The following is an 11,644-nucleotide window of genomic DNA, read 5'->3' as shown; positions in this document are numbered from 1 at the left end:
TATACGTGTGATCCACTGGTGCCTAACTCCATCAAAGTTTTTAAGCCCATGGCTCTTCAGGGAAATCATAGCCCTGGGTTCCTAGGAATCAAGATGCATGCTGGGTACGAAAGACCTTTGAGCCTGGCATAAGTGGAGGAGTAGAGAGGGCCCCCATGTCACTGGGTGTTGAATCAGTACAATTGTTAGCATGAACATCTGGCTTTTCTGAGACCAGAAGACAGCTCAAACTTGCTAGATAGGCAAAGATCCAGAAGAAGGAAGGATCAGAATGCAGGGTTTTAAGCATAATTTCTGTGAAATGAATATTCAAAAGGGAGAAGTGACTTCTGAAAGTCCCATTTATGGCAGTGGAATGAAGGAGAAACCTTAGTGCCCTGCACCCCAGGTCATGACATGCCTGCAGTCAGATCGTAAGGAAGCTAGGAGGCCTCTAAGAAGGCAGTGTCATTAAATGAGTCCTGGGATCATTCGCCAAGTGACAGATGTAAGAAGCCGCAGGCTTGGACACCACGCTGTTTATCCCAGGCTTATTGCCTTATGGTTAGTCTAGATGTCATAACAGCCTTGCTATAGATTCCTGGGACCAGAGACTGAATGACGCAGGACACTAAGCTCAATTGAAATCTGAAACGAGGACACCACCAATAATATCAAGGGAGTGAAGAGCAGGGGCCTGAAGCTAGGGACCAAGTGTAGACCCAGGCAGTGGTGGCTCACACCAGCTACTCAGGAGGCTAAGATTTTAGAATCAAGATAAAATTCCACCCAGGTATTAAAGTTCATGAGATTGTTCTCGCTAATTAACCAGGGAAAAAAGGCAGGAGTGGAAGTGTGGCTCAAGTGGTAGAGCACTAATCTTGAACCAAATGGTCAGACACAAACTCTATCTGACCCTGAGTAGTAAGGACTACATAGGAGGCTAAGATTTGAGGATTAAGGTTTGCAGCCATCCTGTGCAAAAATTCCATGAGACATCTCTAATAAAAAGCCAGAAATGGAACTGTGGCTCAACCGGTAGAGCACTAGTCTTGAAAACAAACTCCAAACTCGATTCTCACTCTGAGTAGTAAAGATTACTTAAGAAGATGGGATGTGAGGATTAATTTTTTATTTCGGTTTTTTTTAAGTGTATTTTTTTGTCTTTTCTTTTTTTGGTTCTGGGGATCAAACTCAGGACGTTGCACTTGCTAGGCTAGCGCTTTGCCACTGAGCTACATCCCAGCCCCGTGAGGATTAATTTTTGCACCCAGCCAGGGCAAAAGAATCCATGACACTTATCCCTAGTAAAAACCAGATGTGGTACTACCTCTGTTATTGAAAATCTTGCAATTACTCAGTGACTTTTATCTAGAACTTCTCTGTTATTTTCAAAGTTGAATGCTTCTTTTTCCTAATTCTGCATTCTGATGAATGTAAAATACACAAGATCTCAATGTCAGGTTTGAAATAACTCTCACAGACTTGACTAACATGAAGTGCCAATGAAAGCATTTGAGCTTCATTTTCAATGGGGAAGCAGCAGCCTCTGAATCATTTTTACTGATAGACAATTGAAACAGAAAAGGTTGACTTTTTAAAATATGCTTTTTATTGTAAAAATTCTGTACAGAGGGGTTACAGTTACATGAGCAAGGTAATAAGTATATTTCCTATCAAGCATTGTTGCCTCCTCCTTTGTTTTTCCCCTACCATCCCTCCCCTCCCACCTCCACAACTACAATTCCCCACACCCCCCATAAATGATAAAGTTCATTTTTCAACATAGTGTCTTGTACATCTCATTGTTACAATGGATCAACCTGTATGCCTATTTAAGCATTTTCCCTTTCCCATCCCCAAATTATAGAAGTATATATACAAGATGCAGAGCATCGACAAGAAAAACAGTGAATACATGGGTTATACCATGAAGGAGGAACAGACAAAGAAAAAAATCACATGCTACAGAAAGGCTTGGAAAAATTTAAACTAAGGGAAGTAAACCAGCCCCAAAGAAACATAGGATCCACTGTTTCCCTTATTTGCAATGACTAGTATATATCTGGGACAAGCGAAAAAGGTCAAAAGCTATGTTCATGCAACCAGATAAGATGATGTTAAGCAAAATAAACCCCAAGATAGGGACACAATTATTTCTTTTTACTTTCTTGTTATTGTCTCTAAACGTATTTATAAGAGGTTAACATTTTAATGAACAGTGATATTCTGCAACTTTATCAATCAACTCCATTTCTTTCACATGTGCCCAAATTGGAGGGCTTTTTCAAGAAGATAAAAACAGAAAGAATAGGAAAATTATCGGTTGACTTCTATCTGGAGAATGGACTCATTTTATAATCAAGGAACAAAAGAATATTTCAGTGAGGTGGATATTCTTCAAAAAAAATCAGGGAAAGCATGAATAAAGGAAAAATGTAACAGAAGACATGTATTCTTTGCATTCTAATCCTAGGTTTATTCAATAGAATATCTTTATTGTTCCCAGCAAAGCATAAACACAACCTTACCTAAAATGCTACAAAGTTACAAAACACAAAATTTATAATAGTATATGTACACTGCTATGTATATAGTATATATATAGCATATATATAGTATATATATAGCATATACTACATATATACTATATACTAGTATATACTATATCTATACTATATGGATATAGTATATACATAGCAGTGTAAATACAATAAAGGCAAAAGATAAATGGAGAGAGGCAGAGTGAGCGAGCAAGAGAGAGAGAGAGAGAGAGAGAGAGAGAGGGCAATATACATATTGCCAAGGCAAACCTGCAATACCATGAATGGCAGGCAAAATGGGGTGGGGGCAAGCTTTGATAGGGGCAGCTTTGGCTCAACTTCTCTCCAATTTCAGAGTAAACACAAGGATAAAGGACCTGGTTAACAGACCCATTCATAGCAACAAACACGGTTTGGGATTCTCTCAGGGGAGAAGGGGGTCAGGCAGGGACAAGGGCCAGGCATAACAGGAAGAGCAGCTTTGTCTCTTTTCCCCGAAAGCCTCTGCCTTGAACCACCAGCAAGGGTACCCCTAGGTTGCCAGTCTAGCCCCAGTAATCAGTGGCAAGTTGGGAATCACCAAACACTTTATGAATGGAGAAGGAATGAACTTTCTAGCCAGAAAATTACAGGCCACCTTTTTCAACAGACCCTCAAATCCACAAAAATTTGGGAGCCAGAACTGGGCTGCAGATGAACTGTCTCATCTGCTGTCTTCCCCAATAAGGGATCTTTTCTTACAGCCCCTCCTGGGCTAGTGAAGTGACACATCTGAGCTGAGTTATAGGGGGAGCATCAGGTCCCTTCTTATCAGGTGGAGATGGAGCTGAAGCTGGGGCTGTAGCCCAGGGAATAGGGGCCTTGTCTGGGGAATACTGGGCTTCAAGAGCATGATCTCCTGCATGTTGTATTTGTAGCGGTGCATGGTCTGCTCTGGTGCCATAGCAAAGAAGGCCTGGGGAGCTGGGGCACTGCTGGAAGCAGACATGCAGCTGCTGGGCTACACTGGAGCTTCATGAGAAATAGCTGGAGTAGCTGCAGAAGACAGAGCTGAAGGCTGCGCCAGACCAAGACCCAGGGTCATGGCTCCCGCTAGAATCACTCCTTCACTCAGCCCTGCTGAGGTATTTCCTGCTTGGCTAGTTGGTGGACATTTAATCTGTAGAGGGATCCTCTGACTTCTTTTCAGAGCAGCCTTGTCTGTATTAGAAGAAGGAGTCATCTCCCTGCCATCCCCACCTCCTCTCACTCTCCTCAGCCTATGAGGCTGAGACAGTGCTCAATGGAACAGAATTTTGACCCCATTACAAAACAGTCCCTCAGAGCACTATTACACAGTAGGAGCGTAGATCTGCTGGAAGTGGACAAGCTCCTCATCCAGGAAGAGAACTGGTATTCAAAGAAAATAAGAAGATATTTGAAGTCACAATTGCCATCAGTCACGAATTTCCCTTAGGTAGTGAATTATTGAATGTTCCAGAAGTGATAGCTCCCTTCAAGCCCTTTATCGAGCTTAGAGAATGTGTTCAAATGAAGATTTCTCCAGGCTTTCCTGTAAACTTAGATAGACCTGTGCTTCCCAGGATCACAGCCACTCTGACTTTCAACAGTTTTGAGATGATATAGTTGATGGCTCTATCCTTACCATATCAGATAACTACAAAGACCCCCCCAACCATTGTCCTGACCTTTAACATAAAAAATATGCTATTCACCATGAACAAGGAACGCAGAGACTCCTAGAATTAAATTCAAAAATAAGGGACAAATGCTTTCAATAAAGGGATTCACATATTGAAGTGACACATCAGTAATAGAATTGGAAGAAACGGGCCTCTAATATGAATTTCATCAAGTATTCTGATAAGCCATTTTCAGTCTTTTAAAAAAGAATTCTTTATGTGTAATTGTTTGATCTGCAGCTACCAGTGACGTGATTTGTTTTTAAAGATTTTTATTGTACTTGTTGAAATATACATGCATATGTGTGTATGTGTGTATGTGTGTGTATGTAAGTAATCTACATATCCATGTATCTTAAATACTCCCAGACCATTAATGTAAGTCAAATGTCTTAAGATATATGAAACCCTTTAAAACTCATCATCTCACATTCATTGGGCACCAATATTGCTTCACTTCGTTTTCATAAAATGTAAACTTTGAAACATTGTGTATAGTTTAGTAATTTGAATGTTTGTTCAATATAATGAACTAGACGGAATGAGATTTCCTGTAGATAAATAAGCCAAATGGTAATCATTAATAATAGCATTTATCTGTCGCTATACATTTCAGAATGCTTGTTCACAATCCAGGGAATGAGGTACCTTTTTTAGCCCCTAAGAGCACTCAATTGGGGTACTATTTGTGTTTACCTGAATTATTTCTTCAATGGTAAATATTACTAATCTTCCTTTCAGAGAACCACTATTTTTTTTTCTTTCTACATTAAGTGTTCCTGTTCATGATAAGGTACATTGAGAATGCAGAAAATCCTCCAAGTCTCAGTTCTTCACATGATTTCCAAGTTTTAAATTTGCTTCTTCAAAGGTGCATATAAGTTTGATTAGTATGTTATTCAAGGAATATGGGTTCATTGGTATCAATTATATTTTAAAACACATATATTAGATAGCATGTAATATAGGTTTTCAATTTTTAAACAAATTTAATTTGCTAAAATTATATTTTACAAGTTATAAAGTTCAGAAGTGCATACAAGATTAAGAGTTCCCATTTTATTCTAGTCCTGTTTGTTTTTGCCAGTCCAAGTGCTTGACCTTAGATCATGGGCACTGCTCCTGAGCTTCTTTTGCTCAAGGCTAGTGCTGTACCACTTGAGGCACAGCACCATTTCTGGCTTTTTTGTGGTACTGAGGAATCAAATTCAAGGCTTCATGCATACTAAGCAAGCACACTATCACTAAGCCATATTCCCAGCCCAAGGTTCTATTTTCTTAAGTCACAGGTCAAAATCATGTACTCACTTTTACACATACAAATGTTCATATTTATTAGAAGTTGGTTTGAAGATCCAAGAATGAGATAAATTGGGAGTATTATATGTAAGAGTTATACAATGTTGTGTCATATTATGGAGATTAGCTCAATGATTTCTTTTGTAGTAATGAGTGTGTCAAGAATTATTTTCTTAGTGATCAGTAGTTAACACTGGTCTGGTCAGAATATGCTAGAAAATCTTTCCAAAGATAGGTGGAGGTATATAATGGATACTTCCATTATTTAGTTTCTAGCTGTGCACGGGTGTCTCATGCCTGTGAACCTAGGTACTCGGGAGTTGAAATCTGTGGATTGCAGTTCAAGGCCAACACAGGCAGATTCTTATGTCTAGTTAATCCCAGAAAAATCCAGAAGTAGCACTTTGGCTCAAGTGGTAGAGTGCTAGCCTTAAGCAAAATGTAGGTCAGGGACAGTGCCCTGGTGAGAATTAGAGACGCAGGACTATAAAAATAAAATAAAATAAAATAGTTTCTTTGAATCTTTAGCTGGATTACTACAATAGAAGACCCGTGGTTAGAGAAAGCTGAGCTCAATATCTACCTTGAAGCTGATGGTGAGAGAAACATCCTCTTTCTATGCCTCATAGCCTATCAACTGTTGCCACCTCAGGCCATGCACAAGGGTAACAAGACTCAAGACTGTTGATAAGGCTCATGTCTCTCACTTTCCAATACCCAGATAACACTCAAATGTAGTATATATGTATAAGTTTACATCTGCACACACACGCACACAAAAACATAGATATCCCACTCATCCATCACAGAGCACGATAGACTACAGTTTGTCATAACATGGAAAGACTGGGAAAACATTACATTAAGGGAAGTAATCCAGACTCAGAGAACACTGGCTGCATATTTTCCCTTATTTGTGGCAGCTAGAATGCTCCAATAAATCCAGAAGCAAATATACTGGATTGTGTGCTAAAGGTTACAGATGAATTACCTGAAGCATAGTGGACTCTATGAAGATAAGATAGTGTGATTTTTATTTTCTCTAAAGAATTTTTTAATAGTCTGCCAAGAAAACAAAAACAAAAACTCCAAATTTTGTCAGGCAATCCATTCACTTGTTAATAACTTAGTAAAGAAGGATGCTCTCACTGGACTGGACCAGACTGAACACAATCACACACATTTTAGTTACTAAAAATTCAAAGCCTACTGACATCACAAATAAATGAATTTTGTTTAAAGTTTTAGTCTATTTCTATTTCCTAACTTTCCAAAAACCAAGAATTATTGTCTTACAAGGGAATATGAAAAGGAAAACATCCATTTGTGGAAATGCACATGAGGTTAGTTGTTTTTTCTTAGAACTTTGTCTCAAAGAAAACGAAGAACTAAACTTAAATGCTGAGGAAAATAAATGTTATTACTTCATCATACTATTAAAAGAATATAAACTCTGAGCAAGGTAAACATGACAAACAAAAATATGGCAAATAACAGAAGTTTCAGTGAAGTAAATTTCTTCATTCACATTTCCATCTTAAACCCTCCACCTCTGGGTTCCTCTAGTACACAGCTGAGAATCTGGCAGGCCTCTTAAGGGGCAGAGCAAATGGACAGTCTCCACAGAAGCCAGATGAGCACAGTGAGTTAACAGGTACCCAAGGTAGGTGTTTCAGTATGGGAAGCTGTTGGAATTATGATCCTTTCCTTATATCCAAAGAGACACATGTTTATACCAAGGTCAAGAAACATAGATGGAGGCTGGGAAGTTGGCTCAGTGGTAGAGTGCCTGCCTCTCATTCATGAGGCCCTGGGTTCGATTCCTCAGCACCACATAAGCAGAAAAAAAGCCGGAAGAGGCACTGTGGCTCAAGTGGTAGAGTGCTAGCCTTGAGCTGAAGAACTGAGGGACAGCGCCCAGGCCCAGAGTTCAGACCCCATGACCAGACCCCCCGTCCTCTCCAAAAAAAAGAAATGTAGATGCAAGACTATCAAAGTCAAACGTGGAAAATCAATAATTATCATGAAAGTTAAATGTTTCAAAGAGGAATGTGGTAGTGCATGACAGTGATACTACAACTTAGGAAACTGAGGCAGGAGATTCTTCCCATTCAGTGCAGATAGGCAATAAAGCCAGGTCTTGCCTTAGGAAGCTCAGGTTTCCTATCATCACTTGCCAAAGACTAACTACTTGCACAAGAAGCACCATCTGTGATTTCCATGAAACACTCTCCATCTTCACATTCATCGACTTTACTAGCTTCTTCTCTGTCACTGCCCATTTCCCAATCAACTGTAATTCATCTCTTTTGTCCCCCTCCTTTGCACACAAAGTATTCCTGCCTATTCCAGTGCCATTCCCATTCTTTCTTGGTATTTTAGACAGTGTCATTTCTTCATTTGAGAGATCATTTTCACTGGAACTCCATGCTATACTTGTGAGCTCAATGTACTAGATGTGGTTGTTTCTTTGTTGGTGGAGCTAATTCAATATACTGTTCGGTAATAGCTGCCTTTAGGCAACTAATGGCAAGACTTTAGAGGTGTTCTGAAATCCTCTCCAGATGTGAGCCATACTTTAGAGAGGGAGGCAGCCGCTGTGCCCACTGTCTTAAGATTTACATTTCTGACCTGCGGTGGACTCTTCTGGAAAGGAGGGATTTTCTATGTCCCATATCCTTTACCTCTTGGTTCTTCTCACCAGAGACATGGCACCAGTCTGTGATAGCATAATTCTTTGGAAATAGTAAGATAAAACCCAATAAAGGAAGCAGAAGGAAATATATGGGGTTCTGTGGGAAAATAAAAAATTCATAGTGATGCAAAACTTATGGGGATAAAGCTTCCATTATCAGAGGCCATGAAGGTCAATCCATCATAGTAGTTCTTCATGTTTCTGTGTAACATTTATCTTTATGTCATTCTAATGGACATGTGGTCCTATTGACTACCAGGAGTCACTGGAAGTCCAGGGGACATTTGGTGCATGGGTGGAGGGGTGATCCTAGAGGCCCTTATTGGCACTGACAGGCGAGGAATGACGGCAAGTGGCCAAAAAGGAGGCAGCAGTAGTTGCAGGAGAAGCTTCAGTAGTGGCTACAGTTGCAGAATGAAACCCGAGGGGCTGTAGAATGGTCACTGCAACCTTTGGAACTCATGCTTTCATGGGGAGCTCCATGAGAATGTACAGAGCAGGGAAAAGTGGGGCCTACTGAGGCCAACCTCCAGACAGCTGTGGCCCTGCAAACTGAGGATTGACAGCTGAGGGTGGTAAGTGCAGAGCCCAGTTGATTCTTTTCCTCATCTGAGCTGCCTTCCTACCATCACCCACACACCTCACTTCCTCTATAGCAAGATTACAGGTAAGAGGCACCCCACTCAGTTTAGACGAGATTTTGCAGTGGGCCCTTATTTACCTCTCCCTCTTCAAGAGGCTATCGCTGGAGCAGTCCTTGGAAAGTGACATGCAAAACCAATAGGCACACAAAAGGACGCAAGTGCTGCTAGAGAGAAGCATGAGAGTCTGAGACCATTGGAATGTGGTGATGGAGGTGTGGTTCTGTTGGTAGACAGATAGCCAATGAACCAAAGTGGCAGGTCCTGAGTTCGAGTCCCCGTCTAGCAAGAAGAAAGAGAAAGAAAGATACCTTTATGGCATTTTTACATTTGACATTCCTTCTGTATTCTCACTAAATACATTTCTATATACCAGTGTGTAATAAATTTATTCTTTTTTGTTTGGATTAGGCTACATTTTTACATTACTGGATTTAGTAACCCAGGACCTCATCAGTCCTATTCCCACCCATTTTTCTGTTGATTTTTTCTTCGTTCGTTTTTGTTTTTGTCTATTCTGAGAGCTTAAAGTCCAGACCAGAGTTCTGTCCATGGTCTCTTTTGGCCACATCTTTACTTTTTGCATTTGTGGCTTTATTGTAGTCTTAGAACCTCATGCACGTTCCTGCCAGGACTGACCTCCAAAGGTGGTCCTCAGATCTCACCCTACAGACTTGCCTGAATTATAGCCATGAGCCAGCAGCATTTGAATTCTACTAACATTTATGTTGGTGATCTTCATATTATTTCCCCAAAACTTGGCTGCTCCTGCTGCCTTGTAAGCAATGTCCTTGTGTTCTCACCTTAAAAACAGAGGTTTTAGGTTCCAGCCACCAGCCTGCTGCTTAAGATATGTTTCATCTTCTTTTCCTTTTTCCTTGTTTGTTGTTGATTTATTAGAAATTAAACTTATTCTTTGATTAGTTTTAAAGTACCTTAATTGACCTTTATTATTATATGATATGATGCTATAAATTATATGTAATTTTAATATGTTGATGAATTCCCATAGATTTACAGGCATCAAAAACCAGATACAAAGTATTTTCTTCACCCTTAAAAAAGAAGCCAGCCTCTGTTTCCTTAGAAGTTGTGCAGAGACTCTTTCTGGAGAATATCCTATACTTGTATCCAATGTCATGCGACAGAACAGACAAGAGCAATGTCTTGTTACTCTGTTATTCTCAGAGAATAAAATGCTATTCAAAAAGCTTTGAAAATTTGTTTCCTCATGTTATTTATAATGTGTGGGAGCTTAATGACAGACATTACTATTTCCTGTAGACAACTATATGCTATGGCTTGTTTTATTTTTGTTGTGGGGGGTCCTTGTACTAGGGTTTCAAATCAGGACCTGGTAATGTCCCTTATGTTTATTACTCAGGGCTAGGACTCTTCCACTTGTGCTACCTCTCTTGTTTCTGGCTGTTTAGTGGTTAACTGGAAATAAGACTGGGTAGGTGATGGAGGAGGATATGACTATGATACATTGTATCCATGTGTGGATATATAATAATTAATATTTTTTATAATTTATATAATTAATATTTGCTAATAAAAAGAAAGATAATTGGAGGTCTAATTACTCAAAGGAATCCTCTTGCATTTGACTTCCTAGAAAAAAATTATCATTTTCCTTGCTTTGCCTTTCTCTTTGTTTTTGTTGCTAGCATTGGGGGATTGAACAAAGGGCTTCGGTGCTGACCCTTATCTCTTTGCTTTATGGACAGTGCTCTACCACTTCAGCCACAGCTCTAGTCCCAGACTTCTGCTAGTTAATTTGAAGAAAGGAGTCTCTCAGATTTTTCTGCTTAGTCTTGCTCTGAACCCCAATACTCAGATCACAGCATCCTGAGTGGCTAAGTTTACAGGTGAGAACTCCTACTTGGAAGCCCTGGTGTACCATTTCATTTTTATTTTTGAGAATGTGAAGGTTTCTGACATACTAGTTTGTTATTCGAAAACTTGTTTTGTGCAAGATATTATGGTGCATGCTTGTAATCACAACATGCAGAAAATGAAGCCAGGAAGATTTAGTTTGAAGCCAGCCTAAGGGAAAGTGTGAGAGACACTTTTTTCCAAAAACAAAGTAAAAAACAAATAATTTTGCAATTAGGCAAATTTTCTCCATTTAAGGATCACAACTTCTAAGTTTCATTTCATGCCTACAATACTAGATACTCAGGAAGTTGAGATCTGTTGATCCCTCAATATTCAAAGTCATCTGGGGCAGAAAAGCCAATCTGATTCTTTCTCCAAATAACAACTAAAAGCCTCAAGTGGTAGAATGCCAGAGTTGTGGGGATAGGCAATGAGAGCTTGAAGCCAAGTGGCTAAGCACTACTAATGAAACACAGAAAAATTAAAAAAATGAGAGAAATTCACAAGAATTCTCTCCAGCTCCTCAGAGAAAAACAGAATGAAATTTGTAAAAACAAGAGACGTCTCTGGAGAAGAAAGAAGAATGGCCAATAGACAGTTGAAGAAATGTTCAACATTGCTGGTCATAAAAGAAATGCAAATCAACAGAATAAGCTTTCTGATGATGTCTTCTAAATGTTGAATAAATCTATCACATTTCTTGGATTTGTCTTGAAAAGTTGTCTGTTCTTTCTCTATAATATCTAGGCTGTCTTCAATCCCAGGGTTCTATCTTCTGCATGCTCTAACCTATTGTCAAGACTTTCTACTTTGTTTACTTTTTTATTTCTTATCCTTCTAATTGGTCGGCTTTGGTGGCTTCAAATTCTTTCTTGGAGTTTTGTTTTAGATCTTGTACAAACTTCTTTACTTCCTTAATTTGGC

Source organism: Dipodomys spectabilis, unplaced genomic scaffold, assembly GCF_019054845.1.
Source record: "Dipodomys spectabilis isolate Male_0828 unplaced genomic scaffold, ASM1905484v1 ptg000391l, whole genome shotgun sequence".
NCBI lineage: Eukaryota > Metazoa > Chordata > Mammalia > Rodentia > Heteromyidae > Dipodomys > Dipodomys spectabilis.
This window is presented reverse-complemented; position numbering follows the sequence as displayed.